At 44.1% G+C, this 22,493-nt stretch overlaps 1 long non-coding RNA gene and 1 pseudogene across 9 annotated transcripts in view; one reads left to right on the top strand and one right to left on the bottom strand.

Moving 5' to 3' along the window:
- Positions 1-22,493, top strand: part of LOC133072492 (uncharacterized) — a 206,374-nt gene that overhangs the window by 69,908 nt on the left and 113,973 nt on the right. For 5 of the 9 annotated variants that reach the window (XR_009696751.1, XR_009696746.1, XR_009696744.1 and 2 more), the window contains exon 4: positions 3,117-3,284. This is a non-coding gene — a long non-coding RNA (uncharacterized LOC133072492). Of the gene's footprint in view, positions 1-3,116; positions 3,285-18,109; positions 18,177-22,493 lie in introns of all 9 variants that reach the window. The other 4 variants (XR_009696752.1, XR_009696748.1, XR_009696749.1 and 1 more) reach the window with 1 other exon arrangement.
- On the bottom strand, positions 3,506-7,821 carry LOC133072707 (dnaJ homolog subfamily C member 8-like; annotated as a pseudogene).

Genomic DNA, 22,493 nt, shown 5'->3' with positions numbered 1-22,493 from the left:
AGACAGGAGTGCGGCGGCACACCCCCCCCCCCGCCCCCACCAGCTACCTTCTGCTGCACCCACGGGCCTACTCCGATTAGCTGCAGGCTCTCCTGTCCTTGGTACGCAGGGTCAGGCATCCTTTTACTGCTCAGTTCTGGCAGGTCTGTGTCCTGCAGTCATCATCAGGTCAGATTCTAAAGACTGGAAATGATCTTCAGAAAGATAATTGGTGAGCCATTTGGGGGAAACTGCCAGGCTGAAGAGCCATGACACAGCCCAGGGGACTGGTATACTCTGACAGGGGCAGTCAGAGGGCCTCGAGCCGGCCACCTGTGTCGTGCTGTGCTTCCTCGGGCCCTGGGGGCAATGCCGTGGCTTCTGCAAGGACGAAGTGGTGTTTGCACCCCCTTTCACTCCCTGACCCTGTCCTGCCAGGCACCTGTGAGACCCCAGCAGTAAACAAGAGGCGGCCATCCACTCCACCGCTGTCACGCACACTCGCAGATTTGAGTACTGAACGGAAGTTGTCTTCCGTGAAAGGGTATCTCCTGGCAGGTGCACAGGGGGTGGTGCCTGAGTGTCCTCTGCCGTACCCCCACACCATGCCCAGGCCTCGGTGGGCTTCATTCTTGGGAAAAGAGCTCTAGAGATAGGCAAGATTGGGGGAGGTGGCAGGGAACAGAGGCTGTCTTCCCTGTAAGGCATTTGCAAGTCCTTCCCGCCCCATCCGAAAGCCAACCAGCAGTTAAAAAAGTTTCCCCTGAGTTTTCCTGGTGCTTCTGCAGGCCTTTATACCTCAAAAACTTAAATAACATATTTTCATGAAAAACTAAACTTTCTTGTTCCTGTGCCTAGCAGAGTCCCATCTGTGAGGGTCTTTGGACATTGCTTTCCATCTTTTATTTCCCTCCTTTTTATGTTGCTTCTCCTCTAAAATCCCCTTTATTTTTCCTCTGGTGGCAAAACTTCAGGGAGTGCTGCATTTGATCCACCTCCTGCTGGGCGGGCTGTGCTCTCCAGTGCACTGAGACAGTCTGTAGGACCTTGTGTGCCTGCTCTGAGCCGGGTCTGCTGGAGAGGGCTTCATGGGCTGCCTGGTGGAGCCCAGTCCCCCTCAGTCCAGAACCAGTTTGCATCTCAGGGATGGTTTTGAAGCTGCACAGGGAATACCTCTTGCAGTAAATTCTTTTCCAGCCTCATCTCTTTCCTACATTCATTCATTCAACAAACATCAGTTGCCCATTTTAAGCCAGGCTCGGATGAGGTGTGCATGCTAAATCGCTTCAGTCATGTCCGACTCTTTGCGACCCTGTGGACTATATCCCGCCAGGCGCCTCTGTCCATGGGATTTTTCAGACAAGAATACTGGAGTGGGTTGCCATGCCCTCCTCCAGAGGATCTTTCTGACCCAGGGATCGAACCTGCATCTCTTATGTCTTCTACATTGGCAGGTGGGTTCTTTACCTCCGGCGCCACCCCGGAAGCCCCTGATAAGGTGGGGGATACAGAAATAAAAAAGCCCAGCACCGTCTTCAGTAAGCCTACAGTCTGGGGAAATAAATAGAAAGCAGTGTGCTAACAGCTCTTGATTACAGAAGCACCCAGTAGGGCCGGCAGTCCAGACACTCATGGCAGAACATTCTGGAAAAACTGACAGATGACCTAGGTTTGAGAGGCTGGGAGGTGGGGGAGACGATGGGATTTGGTCATGGAAGGGGAGCGAGAGCCAGGGGCCATTTCAGGCCCTCGAGGTGCTCCTGAGGGACATTGCTGCTTATTCAAAGGCCTTTCAGAATCTAGAGACTGAGGAACATGCTTAGAACTGCAGGGTGTTAGGACCTGCTTGAGGTTAGTGTTTGTTAAAGACAGCTCCTCAGACAGTTGAGTTATGAGCACATGCCAGCGTTTTGCTAACAGTTTTGCAGTGAGAGGAAAGAGGCCCCTGGTAGGTGTATTCAGAATCACTCTTAGTAGGAAGAATGATTAAATCATCACTGAAAAGCATGTCTGGTTGCAAATCCTTAGACTAGACTCTTAACTGATAGTTGACAACTAACTGGGTGAGTGGTATTGGGTTCCCCAGAATAGACCTTAATCTTCTCCAGGTTCACTAGAAAAATTGCATAGGAAAGAAAACATTTTATCTGGAATGTTGTTGATGTCTTTCCACTAGGATGTTGTGAATTTCACAGTAGGCAACTTGGTTCTGTTCCAGACCAGGTTCTGGGAAGATTTTCTTTAATAGGTTCAACGGGGGGGAGGTGGAGTTAGGAATTAGTAATCATTAATAGGCTTTCCTCCAGAAGAGTCAGTTTTAGGTTTTTAATTTGAATAATAATTGTTACCACCACAGTAAAAGAGATGATGATGATGTTAAGTTGATGATGGAAAGATGTTAGAGGGAGAGCTCAGGAAAGAGTGGAGACCCTTCCCGTGGGCGGTGGGCCCATTCTTCCCTCCCTCCCCTTCCGCAGGCCCGGTCCATCTCTGCCCGAAACATCAGAAGCAGTGACAACTAGGGAATCACCTGCACCCGGCCTTGGCCCTGAAGCTCTGCTCTGCGTCTCTGCCCTAGTTCCCTGTACTTACGTAAGATTCTGTCCTTTCTCAGAAACGTGCGGGCTGAACCTACTACTTCAGCCTCCTTCAGTACATCTGCTGTTTGTTAAAATAGAACCTTCAGAGGTGCCCTTGCCCCAGGTTACTACCCCTTGGCATGCAACGATCTGTACTGTGTTTTCTGGTCTCTGTTTGACGATGTCGTGGTGTCATTCTGGGCACAGATGTAGCTAGGTTTGCAAGAATTGTCAGGGAACCTGAACTTGGGGCAGGTCTCAGTGATCTTCGGGGTCACACCCCTCTGACCGGATTCTTCTTTGACAAATGTCTCTGTGGTGGTTTTGTTCCAATGTTTTCTCTGTTCTCTCTTATTATTATGTTTAATTACTGTCTTGTCAACATACTGCCAGAAAAATAACCGTCCATAACTACCTGATATGGATTGTGCAGGCCTATTTTGAGAATACACATTTCTCTTCTAAACCTGATGGAAATAGGGACTCGCCCTTAACTTTTATTCCTGTTAAAAACATATATTCAAAATAATTCTTCTTCTTTTTTTAATTGTTATCCAGGTTGCAAAAATACCTACCTCTCAGAATTCAGGAGGACCTACTTTGTGGGAGCAAAAATAGTGAGTCATACCTGCAAGCTTGGAAACGAGAGTTCACTTGTGCTTCTTCATCCAGTTGGGAAGTTTCCTAGGCAACCATTTATGCAGCAATTAAAAGATGAGTTAAGAGGTATGTCCATGGACATTTTAATCCTCAGATGCAATCCCTGTCAGATTGAAACCTCAGTTTTCATCTTTTCATTTAAAATAAGTAAATGAAAAAGCTTTAATACTTAATTATAGAAAAACACACTATTAAGATATGTTGTATGTTTTATGTGTTATCTGCTTAATGCTCTTTCTCTGATGGGAGTGTTTTGTATATATTAATGCTGGCTTGTATGGGAAAGGAGAATAGAATTTACTGCTTGAAATGATTTCATTTAGCTGTGAAGTTGTTTGGAAAAGCAGATATCTTCTCATGTGCCTGTATCTGAGTTTGTTATTATCAGTAGAGTTTCCAGCATGTGGACCAGGGAGGTCCATTAATCATTTGTTTCTTCTGTGTTCACACTTGAGTTTATATCTCTCCAGATATGTCAGTTGTTTCAGTCTTCCTTAGAAGGTGTCCTGCTCTGTGGCTTGAGGGAAAATGTGGAAGGGAGTGAGGAACTCTTCCAGCAAATAGACAGAACCTTGGTTTACTAAAGACTTTCCTCTAGCTCTTCACCCTCATCCTTTTTATGTAGGTTTCTACCTGGATTAAAACCTGGGCTTCCCTGGTAGCTCAGATGGTAAAGCGTCTGCCTACAATGAGGGAGACCTGGGTTCGATCCCTGGGTTGGGAAGATCCCCTGGAGAAGGAAATGGCAACCCACTCCAGTATTCATACCTGGAAAATCCCATGGACCAAGGAGCCTGGTGGGCTGCAGTCCATGGGGTCACAAAGAGTCAGACATGACTGAGCAACTTCACTTCTACTTGGATTGTCCAGGAGGATATGGTAAACATTTCTCTTCCTTTGTGAAACACTTAGTACTCCCAGACTTTCTTTAACATGGACTTGCACTAAATTCCATTTTAATGAATAAGGTGGCTTCTGTTCGTGCACCAGTGAGAGAGGAAGGTCCTCCTAGTTGTGTGACTAGATTCATTTTCAGTAGTGTCAGAGATAATCTGAGGAGAACCAGAATATTAGAGTACCAGTGGTGCTAATTTTAATAGGGCTACGCTGTGATCCCGCATCAGGGGTTCTGTAGAAATGTTAAACCCAAGATGAAACCTAAATACTGGCTGTTTGTAACTGGAGACTCAGAGAAGGCACCTCCCAGCTCAGAGGGCCTGAGGGCTTTGTGAGTGACTTGAGCTTGTAGGCACAATCATTTGCACTTTCTTTTGGATGCCTCAGTTGATTCCCTCTGTCACCAACAACTTCGCTACTCTCCTACTGCAGAAGTGTGACCGATGAAGTAGGTGCACTCTGTCATTATGGTTTTCCATCTCCTCCCTGGGTATCTAGATCTGTGGAAGAAATGGTAACGAATCCTGGGTAAAGTCAAGCCTCCAGGCTCTTTGAGTGAGAATGTACCAGTTCTCAGAGTCTCAATGTATCTAAGCCACAGAATGCTCAAGAAGCCCTTTATGATACTGACCTTTTAGTGGTACTGACAATGCAATTCTAGTCTTAATTTTAACTTCTTTCATTTCATATTTCTTACATATTTGAAATGGCAGGCTGTAGTTCATGGACTTCCTTAGGTTATTTTTAAACAAGGTGGATTGTAAATAGGATAATGCTTTGGCTTGTTTTTAATATCTATGTTTCCACATTTTTTTGTGAAATAAAAATTGGTTTACCAGTTGATTCATGGTGTTAATTCACCTCACGTCTCCTATTTGCCAGTCACAGTACTAGGCCCTGGAGACACAAAGATTAAGACCTAATCTCTTATTTTAAAGGTGCTAACATGGGACAGAAGGAAAGACATGCAAATAAATATTGTTATAAGAACAGCAAACACTTGTGTTGCATTTACTGTATGCTGGAAACTGTTCCGAGTGCTTTCTAGGCATTAACTTCATCTCATGAATTAATACAAAAGCCCTATGATGTTTGTACTGTTATTCTCTCTATTCTTTTTTTTAGGGTATAAAAATTTATTACATATACAGAATGTTACTACTAACAAATGCAGATAGGCAAGGATACCACGGTATGGGAGGGAGGACGGCTAGCTCTTTGGAGAGTGAACAGGTTGGGTGGCTGGGAGCCTCGTGCCATGCGGGTTGGCCAGTCAGATGGGAAAGCACATGCCAAACTGCAGGGACGTCAGGGCGTCTGGTGACTGCTCTGGGTGTCCGCTGCCTTCCGATCTCATCTGGGGCTTCGAAGGATGCCACACCCAGAAGCAAGGGGCTTCCTAAGCGAAGGGGCTTCCTAGGGTGGGCCAGGCTTGTCTCTGAAGTCATGGCAACACCAGTGTCAGCAGTGTGTTTAATTGGATGATTTCCACAAACGACACATGACGTTTCTAACCATCACACTTCAGTGAAATACAGAACATGAAGTTACCGGCTGAGGGAAGAGAAGGCAGCACCTTCCAGTCCCAGCTGGTCTGGGGGGAGGTTTCTTTTTAAACGGAGCCCCTCATTTCAACGTACAAAAGAATTACTCTGATCGGTATTACTGTATTGAAAACAAAATGGACTAGAAAGCAAATACTACTCTATGTTGGGGTGAAAATGGGAGGAAAGAATGAGTCCTTCAAAGCGGGAGGCAGACAGTTGGGGAGGGTTCTGTGGCCGTGACCCTTGGCGGTCACTCACGCTGCTCCATCTTTACTGTTGGTGGTCTCAGGGAGATCCGGTTTCTCTTTTTCTTTCCTTTTGTATTTGCTTGGAAGTTTCGCCAGCTGTCCACGCTACCATCTAGACTTTGCTAAAACATTTTTCTGCTACTCCCTTTCTCATTTGGCTTTTGCTTGAGCTTCAGTCTCTTCCTCCCATTGTTGGTTCCTTTCATGCATCTCTTTGGCTTCTCTCTCTTTCCTTTTAAGGAAAGGAAAGCTCAGCAAAGAGTTGCATGGTCTGTTTGTATACTGCTTGTTTGAACAGCTCAGGGTCATCCTCCTCCACATTCGTAGGCTTTCCTTCCATCTTTAATTGCTTTTTTCACTCTTTAACGGTGTGTCTCACATCTTCTTTTCCTGCCTGAATTACATCTAGGGCCCTCTTCTTTTGCTCCCAATCCAGTGGCAACTTGTAAGCTTTGTCCACAGCTTCAATGCCTTTTGTGCTTTGTCAGCATCATCTTGATTTTTGTCAGGATGCACCAGTATGGATAATTGCCGAAATGTCTTTTTTTATTTCTTCATCTGTCACTTTGGGATCTAGCTGAAGAACCTCAAATGGGTTCAAATTGAAGTAGGAAGAACCAGGAGGAGTCAGTCTTTCAATTTGATTTTTGGACATTAGAACTGAATCTCTCTTCTCTGTTTGTTTCACCTCACTGTGAGTGAAATCACTCCATTGTGTCTGACTCTTTGTGACCCCATGAACTGTAGCCTGCCGGGCTCCTCCATCCATGGAGTTTTCTAAGCAAGAGTACTGGAGTGGACTGCCATTTCCTTCTCCAGGGGATCTTCCTGACGCAGGGATTGAACCTGGGTCTCCCGCATTGCGGGCAGACGCTTTTGCCATCTGAGCCACCAGGGAGTTAGAAGGTCGTAAATGCTTCCTCCGTGCTCGCTCCTCCCCCCGAAGCCCTGCTCTCCTGGAGCCGCCGTTTCCCCGCCCCAGCGACCACGTGACTCTATTTTCTCTCTTTTATACATAGATAAATTAGGGCAGAGAGCGGTTAAGCACTTGTCCAGGGTCATAAAGCTTGTTTTGGTTGACAAGTCAAACGTAGTAAGATACAGAAAGAGAGCTTCCTATGGAATGCTCTGGCAGAACAAGGGGCATCCACCCGAGGGGCTGGGGAATGGAGGTGTGTTGTTATGCCGTCTTCCCAGAGGAGAGGATCCCTGAACAGGTCCTGTTCAGAGGGCTGGGAGAGTCACATTTCTCCAGGAAATACTTCTTCATTAACATAAAGACTGCATCGTATATGAGTTCATAGGTGGAGTCAGTGACGAATACTGGAAGATGAGGGGATAGTAGAAATTTACCAGATCCCTGTATCTTCAATCTAAATGATAAGGAAAAAGATCTCCAGTTTTGAGGCAGATCTTTGTCCCCAGTTGATGAAAGGTATAGTAAAAAAAAAAAAAAAAATGGCTTTTGAGAAAATCTAATAGAAATGTTAATCTAGTTGCACTCTTTAGACATGTAGGATAGATTTGTGAACTTCTGAAGATTCTACAATGAATGCCCAGTCACTGAAGATTTTATCTTGGAAAACCTGAGTTTTTCTACTAGTGTTTATTTTATATAAATGCACGGGAAAGATTGGATTACATCTTTCAGATAAAAAATGGGCAGAACTACCTGATTTAGGTAGATTAGTTTCATCAATACAGAGATGAAAAGCTATTCAGAAGCTGGGCCGGGGGCCCACGCCAGGCAAGGCTGTGCTGGATCTTTGCTTTTCCACCTTCCCATCCACCCCCTACTCTATGGAGCCTCAGCCCTGTGTGTAACCATCCTTGCGACCCCTGTACCCCAGCAGGTGACTCTTACCTGCCAACGTCCTCGTTATTCCCACTCATCACTGATGACTGCCTCATCGTCCTCCACCCTGCCTCAGCTTCATGGGATCATCCTCTTCCTTTCGTGACTGTTCGTCATCACCAGTGATCTTCTCAGCAGTTCCCCTCAGCTCCCCACTTCCTAGACCTTGTCCACTCACGGCTCAGATCAGTAAGTCTGAAATTCCTTCCTTGGCCACACCCTCTCGTCCATCCCACCCTCTGCCTCGCATTTGTTCTCACTGAAACTCAGCCTTAGTTCCTTCCTGTCTTCGTTCCCTCTTATCCATGTGGAATCCGTGGTCCAGGTTTTAAGGAACTCTCCTGACCTGTTTGTCCTTTTGCTTGCACCTGCACTGCTGAGCACTGTTGGCGTGAATCATACAATGAGGTGGATTGGTACCTGTTTGCATAAATGGAGGGATTGGTTGCCCAGTAAGTACTGAACAGCACTTGCATCCTTTGATTCTGGTTAGCTATCCTTCTGATTCTTCACGGTGCCTGTTAGTTACTAAGCTAACAACAGACTCACGATGCTTCTCCTCTCTTACTCTCATCTGCTGATGTGCTTCTGCAGTGGGAGCTCTTGTTCCACCCACCACCCAGCCTTCTCTGGCCCTTGGCATCCATGACCTGATGACTTCTTAGGTTTTCATCCACCTTTCATACTGTCTGAATCGTCTTTGTAGGTTTCATTTCTGTCACATTGACTTCTGTCATAAGGCAAAGTACACGTGTCTGTTTTTCTGAGTACAGTAAAGTGTTACTGTGCTTCTGTCCTTTGCCTTCTGTGGAAGGAAAGCTGGTATTTACTGCAGGGTGGCAGGTTCCTGGCGCTCTTGTGCTGTGTGCATGTGAGTACCTAGAGCTTCACTCCATGACCTTAGCCAGATGCCACGCCAGGCCACACACAGGAGCCACCTCCCTCCGATGCTGGATGGTTCTGTACTCTGCAAAGATAGTGCCCTAGGGCTTATTCCACATGGTTGCGGTGGAAATTTTGATTGGCATCTTTCAGATTAGAAATGGGCAGGAATTTCCCAGAGTTTGGTTTTATTATTACAGTGTTCTAATAAAAACGTTGTCTTCAGTGTGGCTCACCTTTGCAGATTATCAAGGTGCAGCGAGGTGAGAGTTCTGGCCCCCCACCTCTGCTAAGTAAACCTCAGCTGTTGTTCTTGTCTCCGCCTTCGTGTGCTAACTCTGATCTGCTCTTGGAGGGCGGCTGCCCACTCTCCTGCTGCTCCTTGTAAATGCTGCCTCTCCGCGGCTCCTTACGCCTCTCACTGTTTTCCCCCTTCTCTTCTTTGTCTCATCTCTTTGGTTGCCTTTCACATAAAAATAGGAACATTTAATAGACACTATTCTTTGATTTATTAATTATTTCATTCCAGAGCCATGCATTCAGGGATACAGAGATTTAGAGTATGAATGATATGGCGCTGCCCTTGTGGTGGTCATATGGAACCATCTACATGTGGGATTCCAGTACACGATTAAAGTCTGTGCTGAGCATTACATTGACACAATTTCATACGGTCTCTAAAGAATCCTGTAAGGTTGCTGAGACGATCCACACTTTACAGAGGAGGCTCCGAAAATGGTCATTTGCTCAAGATGCCTTAAATGGCAGGTCACTTGGTGGGAACACCGTCTGAGTTTGGGCTGCAAATCTCATGTTCTTAACTACTGTAGATGCAGTTTTTCTTCTCTCCCGTGTTTCCTCTCTCAAAGGCTGACTGTACACAGTCGAATTCATGATACAGTAATAGACTGTTTGCACACCGAGTGTTGACTTTACATTTATAGTGAGGAATTGTAGAACTAAGTAGCTGAAAGTCATGTGTGGTGGTGTTTTTATTCTTCCACATGTGATAATGTTTTATTCAGGATGATTGCTGGATGGCAGTGGCCTTACTCTGCCTGAAAATTATACCACCTTTGTTCAGCTTATGGTGCATTTGGTGTCACTGTGATTCTTGTGTGTAGCATATTCTCACCAAGGTATTTTATTTGCCCCTCTGTTACCTTCTAAAGGCCAACTTCAAACTTAGGCCTTGACATGCTTCACTACAGGTCTGATATTTTAAGTGGCTTCACAGAGGGTATGTTGGAACCACTTCCAGATCACTGAGGATGACGGTTTAGCCCAATTTTAGGTGCTTTGATTAGCTGGAAACGAACTCTGCCTCCTCTGGAGGAGCCTGAGCTGACTGCATCCTGGGCTGGACTTGGCGACACTGATGTGCCCCAGCTTCACTGCCCTTTAGAGAGCTCCCAGGTCCTGACTGTCATGGTTACTACCCTCTCTCCCAACTCTTTGTTTGTATTATTTTACTCTAGAGAAGCAGTTTATGATTATTCTGAGAGACTCTTCTATGAGATTTGTATTGTTTTACTCTAGAGAAGCAGTTTATGATTATTCTGAGAGACTCTTCTATGAGAACTAGCTATTAATTTGTTCAGTAGATGTTTCTTGAGCATCACCACCAGCCAGGCTCTCTGAGTGCTGGGGCCATATTAGAACCCAAAACAAAACTTCTGTCCACTGGAGCTTCTGTTCTGGTGTGGGAGGCGCCCAGGAAACCAGTGAACACGTGCTATGATGCCACATGGTGATGAAGGCTGCAACGAAAGTAAGGCTAAGGAAAGAGGTGGGAGAAGTGGGAGGGCGGGGTGTGCAGCTATGTTCCCACGTCCCAGGCTGCTCGGCAGAGGTGACAGTTAACCAAGGACCTGTGTCTTTGTTAGCTTGGGCTGCTGTAACAAATGTAACATAGATGGGCAGTTTAATGACTTTTATTTCTCACACACTTCTGGAGTCTGGAAGTCTTGAGATCAGGGGCCAGCAGGTGCTTGTCGAGGACTCTTCCTGATTTCAGACAGTTGCCTTCTTCCTGTATCCTCACAGGGTGGAGAGAAAGATCATTTCTCTTGAGCCTCTTCTTACAAGGACACTAATTCCCATCATGGGGGCTCCATCCTCATGACCTGATCAACTCCCAGGACCACCACCTCCGAATACCATCACAGTGGGGTTCGGCTTCAACCCGTGAATTCTGGGGGATGCAAACATTTGGTCCCCAGCCCTCGGTGGAGGAAGAGCACTCCAGGCTCAGGGAGCTGACGGTTGGGAGGCTCTGGGAGGAGACTGCTTGGCTTGTCAGAGGAACAGCTCTGTCCGCAGAACAGGCAGCAGAGGAAAGAGCATTTGGAAATGAAGTTGGAGAGAGACCAGGGTCCAGTCCATGTAAGGCATGAGGGGCCTTTCTGAATAGGGGAAAGATGTATTAAGACTTGTTATTTTAAAAAGGTCACTTTGGATGCCCTTGGGGGTTTGGGGGTCAAAAGCAGAAGCTGGTGTGGTTTAGGTGAGAGGTGGTGTGCCGGAGGTGGGTTGGTAGCTCAGTCTGGATTGGGGAAGAGACACTTGGATTAGGGACACTGAGAATAGAGCTGGTGCATTTTCCGGATAAGTCATTTGTGAGGTATGAACGAAAGAAGAGCCAAAGATAACTGAGATTTTTAGACTGAACAACTAGGTGAAGGAAGGTGCCGTTTACTGAGATGGAGAAAGTAAGGGTTGTGTTGCAGGAGAGAGAGATGGGGCATGAGAGGATGGTCACATCTCAGGTCATCTTCAGACCCCTGGGACAGCTGCTGAGTGTGAGTTCTTGGCTTTGCGCAGGAAAGAATTCAAGAGCAAGCCTTAGTAAAGTGAATGAAGATGTATTCAGGGAGAAACATACTCCACAGACAGAGCGTGGGCCATCTTTGAAGGCAAGAGGCCCGAGGGTATGGGGTTGTCGGTTGTTATAGGGATGGGTAATGTCGTAGGCTAATGAGTGGGAGGAGTATTCCAGCTATTTTGGGGAAAGGGTGGGGATTTCTAGGATTTGGCCCACCGCCCACTTTTTGATCTTTATAGTTGGCCTTGGAACTGTCATGGTGCCTGTGGGTATGCCATTTAGCTTGCTGATGTGTTACAATGAGTGTATGCTGAGGCTCAAGGTCTACTGGAAGTAAACTCATCCATCATTTTGGACCTAGTTGATTCTAACCAGTTTATATCATGTCATCGGCCTATGTCATTCTTTTAAAGTTTGTGCTCTACCCACTCTTGTCTCAGTTGGTAGGGAAAGATGTTGGTATGAAAAAGGATTTCATAGTCAAGTATCTTTTGGAAGCATGGTTCTAGGGCGTGATCAGGACAACTGGAGTAGACGTGACAAAAGACAAGTGAAAGTGAAAGTCGCTCAGTCGTGTCCGACTCTGCGACCCCATGGGCCACACAGAGTAGCCTTTCCTTCTCCAGGGGATCTTCCCAACCCAGGGATTGAACCCAGGTTTCCCACATTGCAGGCAGATTCTTTACCAGCTGAGCCACAAGGTAAGCCCAAGAATACTGGAGTGGGTAGCCTATCCCTTCTCCATGAGATCTTCCCAAGCCAAGAATAGAACCAGGGTCTCCTGCATTGCAGGCAGATTCTTTACCAACTGAGCTATGAGGGAAGCCCGACAAAAGACCAGGGAGGAGGCTAAAGAAAACCATTTTTCTTAAAAAAAAAAAAAAAAGAAAAGAAAACCATTTTTCTTTATTTCCCTGTCTTTCCCTCTTAACTGTTGTCACCGAGAGTCACTGTATATTATTGTAGTACCTAGGAAAAAACAGTTCAGTTCAGCCATTTGTCAGTTTACTCAAACAACTGATGTGACATTTTAATTGACCACAATCATCATGATTGCACTTGTTGAAGCCAGAGCAGTCAAGGGTGCCTTCAAAGTTTCCTGAGGAATTTTCTCAGCATTACAGAGCAGGAAGGTGGCGTTTGCCCTCAGTGTTAGATTGGCAGAATACTGAGTGTGGGAGGTCCTTAGGGAATTCGTGTAGGCAATAGCAGAATAAGTTGGAAAACTACTGACATAGACTAACTTGAGAGCAACAAACAGGTCAGCAGCTGAGTGAGAATACGTGGTGTTGGAGAGGATCCATTTAGATTCTCCAGGGCCCTAACGGGCCCTCCCAGAGTTCAGGATGGATTCTGCAGTGTAACTGGAAACGGCTAAGGGGAAGGGAGCTCGAAAGGCTTGGTTGAGAAGAATGGGAAGGATGGGTCTGCCAGTGCCCGTCATCCCACGGGGAGGTGCGCAGGACCAGTGCGCCCTCCCGGGGCCCTCAGTGTAGGTCTGTGTGATGGGATGGTGCCCACTTCCTATGTTTTTTTAAAATAGACTTTGGGTTTTTGTGGGTTTTTTTCAGGTGAAGTAACATAAAGTTAGCCATTTCAAACTCAACAGGGGCATTTAATACATTAATATTGTACAACCACCACCTCTGCCAAGTTCCAAACATTTTCATCACCTGCACAGAAATCTCAGTAACCATCAAGTAGTCATGCCTTATTTCCCCCTTGTCCTAGCCTGGACCAGCATTTTCACATCATCTTTTGTATGGGGCACAAAAAAGCAACTTTGATAAAGGTTGAATGCACAGGCTGCTTCTGACCAAGGAGCCTAGGTTAGGGATGCCACTGTTTTACAGGCATTGTTTGAGAATACCAGCTTGCCCCCATACCTGGAGACCTTGGGACCTGTGGGAAGCTGCAGCAGTTTCCTCAAAACCTCAAGAGAAGCTACTGGGCTTGGGGGAAGCTCAGCTTGACTCAGTCCTCCTTCCTGCAAAAAGGTGCCTTTGGCTTCCCAGCAGATGATCTTGGAAAAACGAGTGTGTTGAGGTGACCCAGAGGTTAAACCCACTTTAAGGCAGCTCTGCTCATTCCCGCACAACTACAAACAGGCACAGTTAAAGGTAGCATGTGAAGTGACCTTCCCAGCCTTGCCTGGTGTGCATCTGGCATCACCATTTGGTTGCTGAGGGCATCAAGAAATTACATAGAGGAATGAGAACACTGGGCCTTCCCAGGTGGCTCTGTGGTAAAGAATTCACCTGTCAGTGGAGGAGACTCAGGAGATGTGCGTTCAATCCCTGGGTCAAGAAGATCGCCTGGAGTACGAAATGGCAACCCACTCCAGTATTTCTTGCTTGGAGAATTCCATGGACAGAGGAGCCTGGCAGAATACAGTCCATGGGGCCCCAAAGAGCTGGACACAATTGAATGACTGAGTACACACGCACATTGAATCATTAGTGTGTTCTTTCAAACTGGAATTTATACGATCATAAGGTCTCGAGACTTAGCCACACTCTTGTCATTTGAAAATGCCACTGTCCCAGGTGTTCCAACAACCAAATGTTGGAAACCTAATAGTAAGATTTCTAGGACACTCAGTGAGCTATATGAAGGTAGTAGAGAAAAATACACGGAGTAGAAGGAATTTTAATTCTTTCTTTTGTCCTCTTGTTATGGACTGTATGTTTGTATCTGCACCTGCAAGCTTGCTTATTGAAGCCCTAACCCCCAATGTTATGGTATTTAGAGGTGGGGCCTTTGGGAGATAATCGGTTTAGAAGACACGAGAATGGTGTCCCCATGAGGGATCAGTGTCCTTGTAAGAAGAGGAAGCTCAGAGCTTTATTTCCCCATCTGCACCCCCGTGAGAGGACACAGTGAAAAGGGGTCTGTCTCCAAGCCAGGAAGAGAGCTCTCATCAGAACCCAATCATCTGGCACCCTCATCTTGGACTTACAACCTCCAGTACTAATAAGTTTTCTATGGTTTAAGCCACCCATTCTGTGGAATTTGTTATGGAGGCCTGGGCTAGTAAGACCCTGCCCCTTCGTATTTATTTGTTTAATGAGCTAGCTATAGGTGCCAGTTGTATGAAACTAGATAATTAAAAAACACTACAGTGGTTTGTAAAGTTTAAGTAAAAATCTATCTTCCCTTTAAGAAGATAGAAGAGGTAAGACCTCTTGAAGGGTCTTACCATAGGATCACAAAGAGTCAGACATGACTGAGTGACTAACACAACACTTTGAAGTTGCCTTTTAACAGTTTGAGGTTTATTCTTCTAGATCATACCATCCAACAGGCTGGCCATTTGCCACTTGTGGCTATTTTAATTAATTAAAATTAAATATAAGTTAAGATCCCATTCCTCCATCAATTACTGGCCATCCTCCAAGCACTCAGTAGTGAAATAACCCTGTTGGACAGGGTAGGCAAAGAACATTTTCATCACCACAGAATGTGCTTTTCAGCAGAACCGTTTTAGATAAATTCTATTCACACACAAACATGTGTGTATATATATATATGCACACATTTATGTGTGTAGCTGGCATAGTATTATACATATGCTTCTGAAACTTGTTTTTTCCACCCAACAGAGAAACTGTTAATTTAGTGTGATGCACACGTAATATCATGCCAGGAAAATTATAAAACAGAGTGCATCATCAAACATAGAGTTTCAGTACAGTAAAACTATTTCAGTTTCAGATTTTAAAGGTAGTTGCAGCATATCTCTTAAGGCTTGCTCCAACTTTAGTTAGAGAAATTATTTTTAGAAATAGTCCGCTCAGCCTTGGATATGTCAAGATAGAAGATTCAGGAGATGTAGCTTGAGCTTAATCCATCATGCTTGCCATACATACTTATACACACGTTTCCCATGTGTCCCTCTTTTATAACAGGGATTGTAATCTTTTTCTGTTTATTCACTATTCAGTAGAAGAGGTCTGTCCGAAAGGGTAGCCACTAGGCACACATGGTTATTTAAATTAAGTTAAACTACAAATTCAGTTCCTCAGTTTTACTGACACATTTCAAGTAACCATTAGCCACATGTGGCTGGCATGTATGGGTGCTGGGCAGCGTGGCTACAGAATGTCGCCATTTTGCTGACGGTCCATGTGGACAGTGTTGCACTGGAAGCTTCTTTCAAATAGCTTTCTCATTAAATGTAATGATTTTTACACAGGTGATTAATGGGGGATGTGCCAGAATTTATGGGGCTGTGTGGAGAGCTTGCCCTTCCCACTCAAGATTGTAATTCTTCCCTGTGAAGACACATGTTCCTTGAACTATTTGTTGAGAACTAGTGTCCCATAGGAAGTTAATTGTGGGGAAGAATATTGGTACCAAGAGCTTTTCAAGGTTAGAATATTACTTTGTGATAATTGGTGATGCACACACACTGTTAAATAGCACCTCTATGTACAGGGAATGTTGCTGTTCAATTTAGAAAGTAAATTAGTTACAGTGAGTGCAGACGAAAAAATATGTCGAAGCTCTTTAGAATGAGAAAAGAATAGGATACTGGAAATGCATTTTTTGGGTGCAAACAGAATGTGTTCATGTTGACATTTATGTTTGAAACTACATAACCTGGACAGCTTCACAGGAAACAGTAAGAATAGTTTTCTCTGGGAAGGGAAACAGTGTAAGGGAAACAGAACAGAATGGCTTTTCACTGATGCTCTTTTCTTAATGTCCCTATGTGCTTGTTAGAAAAAAATCAATACAGCAATTAAGGAAAAAATAAAAGACACCCTTAAAATGTGCAGAATGCAGGATAGATTGTTTAAGGAAATAAGGGTCGCATAAGATACAAAGATTTAAACAGTTGAGTAATAGCAGAGGGCTGGCCAGAGCTTTCACAGCATGCCGGGACCCAGGGTTGGTGCACCATTTCCTACAGACTGCTTATTTTGCAGCAATTAAAACTATTTAAAACTTTTTTAAAATTACATTTAGTTTAATATATTTTTAAAGGAAAAATATTCCTGATATTGATTTTTTTTTTTAATGCAAGCTTTCTTGACACTTGTGGAATATAGCTTAGGATTTAAACTCTAGGAAATTACTAACCCAGAAAAATCTAGGCTGGGTCCCTGCACTCCAGCTTCAGTTTTTCAGGAAGATGGATACTGGTGTTAACTGGGTTTAATTGGAAGGGTGACAGGCTCTAGTTTATTCAGCACATGCTGCCCACATGTGTCACATGTGCACGGAGTAGAGACCTTAGCAGTCTACACTGCTCCTTTTCCTCCCCATCCTGTACTTACAGCTACTACCAGTTCCAAGAGGTGACAGGGCCCAGCAGCCTGGAAGTGGGGCAGTGGGACGAGATGCTTTCTTCCACCATCAGAGTCTCTGTATTTCAGCCTTCAGGAGACCATGGCATTGAAAATGGAGTGTTGGTTTTTGAAAAGAGAACCCTGTGATTCAGTAACATTGACCTTTTTCTATTAAAGCTAGTTTCTTTTTCAGAAAAGGAAACTAAGGGGAAAATAACTAGTGAGGGGTACATTATGTCCTAAACTGCATATGTTACAGAGGAAATCTTGTTTGTTGTGGAGTTTTAAGGCACAGCTTCCCAAAGGCAAGGGTAATTTTCAGAATGGTTAGCAATCAGTACAGCCTCAGAATCCAGACATTCTGAATGGATGCCGACTTAAATAACTGGTGTTGGCTGTCCCCATGGGAACAGGCTGGATGTAACCGTGGCAGCTCTGTGGCCATGAGACTAACTTCTGGTTAATGGGAAGTGCGTTACCATGTGATCCTTTCCAGAACCTCCCTTAAGGGATAGTATGTGTCCCTTTTGCCCTGTCATTATTTATCATTCCCAATCTGCTGTCTAGGATGTAGATGCCACCATCCTGGCCCATGAAGTTGAACCATAGGTGATCAAGAAACGCAGCAGTGGAGTGCCACACTTGCCTCCCTGGACTTTTTCCTGAGAAAGAAAGAAACTTCTCTTGTTTAAACTGCTGGTACTTTGGGCTTCCTGTCTCTCTCAGCCAAACCTGATTCTAACTAATGTAGGTCCCTGCCATATTAGGTAGATTCAGTTTTATTTTATTTAAAACTCCCAATTATCCTGTGAACTGGGTAATTCTTGTTCTCATTTAAGGGGTTAGGAATTTGAGGTTAAATAAAAATTAAATAACTTGCCCAAATGTACCCAGCTAGAGCCAGCCTTTGAATCCATGTCTGATCTTTCTGATACTAAATCATCAGAAGCTTAATCCTTGCTTTAGTAATTCATAGAAGCATGAAGAAGGGCATGTGGCATATGGTTTTGTAACATTCACGCTTTGGCAGAGCCCCAATTTTGTGGATTTTTTAAAAGGACGTTGGGTTTTTCAGAGAAATTCATTTGTGGCTTTTTGAATGTGACAAACATGTTAACAATTTTTCAGTCAATAATACTTATCAGAAAAGTTTTTTTTTTTTTTTTAAATTTCAAAGAAACCTATGTTGTTTCTCTGCCAGTATTTGCTTAATTGTAATTTGCTAATGGGGATGTTTCATAGAAAAAGGGAATTGTTCATAAAGAGATCTTGTAGTTCATTTTCTTGAATTATGTCTCTGTGGAAGAAAGTTGGGGATTTTTCAGAATTATTCTTACTCTGCAGCAACTCCGGACCATGCCCTGTGTTTGCTGTGTGATCGTGCAGAAATTAAGATGACGGTGGAATGAAGGTAATAGGTTTTCCGGATGGTCACAGGGGGCAGCCTGTGCGGCCGCTATTTCTGCAGTGCAGACACAGAACGGAGGCCTGGGAGGGCTGTGAGCTGAGCTGCTCTGGGCTGGGGTGGAGTGGGCGGGCCAGCAACTGCTGCCCAGAGGACAGGTAGGGCCCAGCAGACCTGAGGAGGCTGGTGAACTGGTCCAGTGCAAACAGCCATTTGGCAGCCGAAGCTGCAGTAGAGACCAGGCTCTTAACCAGCTGCCCAGGCTCCTGTTGGTCCTCTGGGTGCCACTTCAAGTTCACTCAGTCATTGCAGAGCAGACATTTAATTGGTTCAGAACAGCCATCTCTGAGTGTATTTCTGGGAACACTTGGATCTGCAGGGTTTGCTGTATGAAAAAGGATCCTATGGCAAACAACTTGGGAGAAATGCTGTGTTCTAACAGCTTTCCTGAAAATTCGCAGGGCACACTTAGCATGATAAAAGTCTAAGATGTTGAGACTTTAACTTTACTAAACAGTCTCTGAAACTTACTTGAAAATGAAATTTGTATCATTTTAAATTTAACGTCCTATGGAACTACTTCATGACTGTTTTAATCAGCAGTTGATAATGGTTTTGGAGATTGATGTTTGAGTGGGTTGAGTTCCTGAGGAAATACAAGATTTGAATCTTAGCAACATGGGACTTCTCCTGGGGTCCTGTTTGCTCTTATTTTCCAGGCCATATTCTTTAAAGTTCAGTGCCTCTCTGCTTGTGTATTTCACAGAAGCAAATCTTGAACGTTTGAAAGGCCCTTTGAGGTCATCTAATTTGGCCTCTTCATTTGCTAGGTGAAGAAAGTAGGATTTAGAAAGATTAAGTCACTTGCCAAAGGCCAAACAGCTAATAAATAAGTGAGGGTGCTGGAGCCAAGATCTCTTAATGTACCATTAGTCAATTCCTGGTGGAAATCACTGGAGTTATGTAGTTCCTTACTTTCAAGACTTTTTTTTTTTTTTTTTTTTAGCAATATCCGTATTGGGATGGGATAAGACCAAAAAAGTGGATGTTTGCTTTCCTGTCAAGGCCTGGGAGAGGTAAAGGGAGCCAAAGAGGATGTGCCCACAGGGGCAGAGATGGAGTGCAGTAAAAGGAGTCCTGCAGAGGAAAGCAGGAGCCTAGATCAGGAGTGTCTTGAAAGATCACCCGATTTGTGTGGCTGAGGATGACTTAAAACAAGCTCTCTTTTTGAGTTCCTTCCCTGTGGCTCCTGAGCAACAAACAGATGAATAGCTCACAGACAGGTTTGCAGCTATTGTCGTGTTTTACAGGGTGGCAGCTGCCGTGAGGCCATCAGGGAGTGCTCATCAGCTGCCAGAGGTAATACTCCTCTGTTTTCCTTGGAGTTAAGGATTTGCAAAGAATGACTTTGCAAATGACTTTGCAAAACACTTTGGAAACGTTTTTAAACAGGGTCTAGAATATTTACATCATTAGGGTCCAGATTGCTTTGATTTACATTTTCTTTCTTTCATGGTGAAGTTGATAGAGCCTTGCTCATTGATTGCTTTATGAAATTGGATCCTTCATCATCTTGCAAGGCTCTTTTTTGGTATTATTTATTGTGTTAGAATGTCATCTGTCATTAATGTATGTGGATTTCATCTTGAGTATTTTTATGTTTTATGAAATAATGTCTATAGTCTTATAATGAAACAACACTCTTTATCTGTTACAACCAAAGCTTTCTGTTTACATGTCCCCTTTTGAAGGTGCTACATTCAGAATGAAAGCTGTAAATCTAACCTCAAAGTGTGAGGAATATTAAGTTTTCCTCCTGATGGCCCAGAAGAAACAAGTCATAAGACTGTGGCACTGCTGTGTTTCTGTTAAATGTCTGGAAAATCCCTATAATACCAAACACTGGGACGCAATTTCTAAAGTCTTTCGTCCCTGTTGTCATCTCCTATAAAGGACTGAAAAGAGATTTACCTCCCTAAAAAGAGATAGTACCAATCAGTATCTGTTCAAACTCTGAGAATAAGTTTAACTTAACCAAACATGTAGAAGATAACAGAATAAGTCTTATTTTTAAAAGTGTTAGTTTTCTTCCCATCGCTATAGGCTTTTAACAAGGCCTGGGATATTGATCATGAATGTTTATGATTATTTATGTATATATGAATTTATTTTAGAGTAGTTTTAGGTACAGAGATAGCATGTACCCCATGCTTCTCTTCTCCCCAGACACAGTGCCCCTCATTATCAATACCCCCGCCAGAGCAGTACATTTATTACAGTTGATGAAACTGCAGTGACAGATCTTAATCACCTGAAGTCTTGGAGTTGTACATTCTGTGGGTTTGGCCCAATGTTTAGTGACATGTATCCCTCATTATAGTATCCCATAGAGTGTTTTAACCACCCCGAAAATTCGCTGTGCTCCACCTCTTCACCCCTCTGCCCCTGCCACTCTCAAGACCACTGATCTTTCAACTGTATCCATAGTTATATGTCATATAGTTGAAATCTCATTGTATATAGGCAGTAACTATATTTTGAGTCAGACAATTTTTCTCTTATTTATGCATTGAGGATAATACATGAGGGTCTGGCATGTTAGAGGCTTTTTTGAAGCAGAAAACTTGTCTGATACTTTTGTCAAGTGATTCCTGTGAGGATTTTACAGTTTGAAGACAAATGTTACTCTTCTGCGTGTGAGTATTCATTTTACTTCTGTTGCCCCGGAGCCCAGACTTGATGGACGCACAGACCTGCTTTTGCTGCTTTCCGCTTTCTCCCAGGCTGGCCTCCCTACCTGCTGTGTTCTCTATCTCCCACCCCTGGAATCCCAGACATCTTTGAAAACCTTGTTTGAACAATAGCTGCTTGTGAAACTTTATTCAGCCCTTTTCCATTCAGACAGACCTTCCTCCAGTGTCTTTGTTCACAGTTTAATTATCACACTTTTTGACACTAGTGTAATTATTGACTTACGTGTCTGTCTCTCATTTTTCTAGACTAATTTCTCTGAGGACAGGGGCTAGGTCATCTTCATGTCTGGAACCTAGTAGGCCTTCAATAATTATTTCTGGAACTGAACTTCTCCATGTTAAAAAAAAAAGTTTTAGAATTGCTTTCCATTATATCAAAGAGATTTTATCTTTTTGAATTAGAATGAACTCACTCACTATGCAAAGTGTAAAAACTCATGATAGTATTCTTCTGAATTACTCTTATGAGTCCAGTGGACTCTATGGTCATCACAAAACACTACTGGAATTTTATCTTAACATTCTATAAATATCTCTGGATTGTGTATTGCTAATTCTGTGAAAAACCTGAGACTCTATAGTTATTTGTTTCTAGAAGATTTAAGAAGAAACTTAAGATTAGACTCTTCAGTGCTTTATATCTATGTATCTTCAGGTCTTATGGGAGGAGATATTTTCTTAGATTGACTTCTCCTCAGAGAGACATGGATGTCTCTGTCTGTAGTTTATTTGGAAGGTAAGAGAAACAGCGGAAGCTCCAGTAGTGTGTTACCAAGCGAGTCGCCGCTGTGGGCAGCTGGAGGCCTGCTTTGCTGGTACTCTGGGAGGCCGTGTGAGGAACCTGCTTTGGTGGATCCCACCTGAGGGTGTAGAAGCTGGATCATTCAAACGTCAGCTCTGGTCATCCCCTGACTGAAGGCAGAAGGAGGGTGTTGGCATTCATTTCTGGAACTCCGCATGCCCCGTGGGCCCTCTGCATGCTCGTGGCACAGCCTTCCAGCACAGAGTTGCAGCGATGGGCCGACAGTGGCAAGCGTAGCAAGGAGCCCAGAGACCAGATCCGGGTCTGTGGATGGGGGCATGTGGTGCCTGGTGCTGACGGAGTCATGTGGCTGCTTATTTGGCAATTCAGTCTTCGTCCTTTTTGTCATGAAATATCTAGATAGAGAGAGAATGATAATTAAGTACAGTATTTTCTCCTGTTTGAACTAACACAAATAACTTTTCCTTATAGAGAAGAGAAGGTTTATGAAAGGTCAGTTTGATTGAGTAGGCATTACAACCCCCTGCCTGCACTTTGGTACCTAGCTACTCCTTTATCTTTGAATTTCTCTCGTTATTATAAACTTCTTGCTTATACTCCATAGGTTTCTTCCTGATGGTGACTTGAGCCTGTGTTTCGCAGGAAGGCACAAAGCCCTACTGCACACGTTTATTCCATACATTCTCATTTAATCTGCAGAGTAAGCCTGGCACCTGGGCTTCATTTACAGATAAGGCGACAGAGATCCAGCAACTGAAGATCCTAAATGTTTTTAGAACTTAAATGATTTGCCAGGGTCATGACATA

The sequence above is a fragment of the Dama dama genome, chromosome 18 (genome assembly GCF_033118175.1).
Source record: "Dama dama isolate Ldn47 chromosome 18, ASM3311817v1, whole genome shotgun sequence".
Classification (NCBI taxonomy): Eukaryota; Metazoa; Chordata; class Mammalia; order Artiodactyla; family Cervidae; genus Dama; species Dama dama.
This window is presented reverse-complemented; position numbering and strand designations above follow the sequence as displayed.